Consider the following 1,401-nt stretch of genomic DNA (forward strand, 5'->3'; position numbering starts at 1 on the left):
TGTGTGGGGTGGGGTGGGGGGCCAAAGTCTTGCCTGATGCCCCCGGGATGTCTCACCCAGGGCCCAAGGGCCCTCCCTGGGCACGAGAGGTAGGGCGGGCAAGGCGCGGGTCTCGGCAGCTCAGAGCCATCCCTGGAAGTGACCAAAGTTCCCACCGGAAGGATGGCGTGGGGAAGGGGCCAGGGCCCCTGGAATCACCCTGGGGAGAGGCCAGCCCTCCAGGGCCTCTGCAGAGGTCCGCTCCAGCTCTCCCGGGACTGTGCAAAGCCCTGCACTTGCCGGCTTAAAACTACCTACCACCGTTGGAAATGTGCCTTTTAAGGAAAAGCCTCAAACCCCTAAGGCCCCTACAGAGGACGAATCTGTTCTGAGCTCTGGCTGTGGCTCTGGGGGGACTTCACCCAGGGGTCAGAGGCCTCCTGGACTGCAAGGGGCAAAAGGAACGGTGAGCTGGGACTCCTGTCTTCCCTCTTCTGGGCTGTCGAGGACAGTCAAGTGCGCTCTAATGCCACACACTCGCCCCTGAATGTAGGGAGGCTCGAGCCTCCCCTGCCCAAAGCAAAGGGCACTGAAGTGCTCACAGACCTCCTTTTCCCGGGCGCCTCCCTGCGCTTCCGTGGGGAAACACCGCCCCCCAGTGGCCAGATGAGTAAGTGTTTCTCTCAAGACCAACTGCACATTCGTTCATTGCGCTCACTCCTTCACGCCCTCGTTCGTCCTTTGCGTCACTCTTCCACTACTTTGGGAAACAAGTATGCGCTTCTCATGCATTGCTGCTGGTAGTGAGTTGGCACAAAATCTCTGAAGGGCAATTAGTAAACATCTGTCGAAATTAGAACCGTACATATCTGTCATGGAACAATTCCGTATCTAGAATGTATCCATGACTGGATTCTCCAAAAATGTGACAACAGTATTTGTGAACCCCTATTCTCTTCCAGAACTTTGCCACTCCCTGTCAAGAGGTGGATTCTGTTCCCCTCTCCTTGAATCTGCATTGGATTTAGGGGCTGCCTCCTGCACGCCTGACTTCCAAGGCCAGCAATGAAGGGCAAAGAGGCCTGGCTCTCTCAGAATGTCCTCCTGGAGCTCTGCCACCATGTTGTGAGGAAGCCCAGGCTGCCTGCAGGGGCCCCAGGCAAAGAGCCGTTCCCAGCCAAGGTCTCAGCCAACAGCCAGGATGGCTTGCAGGCCCTGTGGGTGGACGGGACTTGTCAGAGGACTCTGCCTACCATGAGTGGGCGCAGCTGATGACCACACCTCCATCCTCACTGACTCCTGCCAGCCGAAACTGCAGATCTGTGAGCAAAAATGGATGCCATTGTTTTAGGTTTCTCAGATTTGGGATAACTTGTTATTCAGCTCTAGAAATGGAGGCAGATATCCTATAGTAAGTGAGAC

The sequence above is a fragment of the Eumetopias jubatus genome, unplaced genomic scaffold, assembly GCF_037043125.1.
Source record: "Eumetopias jubatus isolate StellerSeaLion01/CBP00866 unplaced genomic scaffold, mEumJub1_p1.0 scaffold_3, whole genome shotgun sequence".
Lineage (NCBI taxonomy): Eukaryota > Metazoa > Chordata > Mammalia > Carnivora > Otariidae > Eumetopias > Eumetopias jubatus.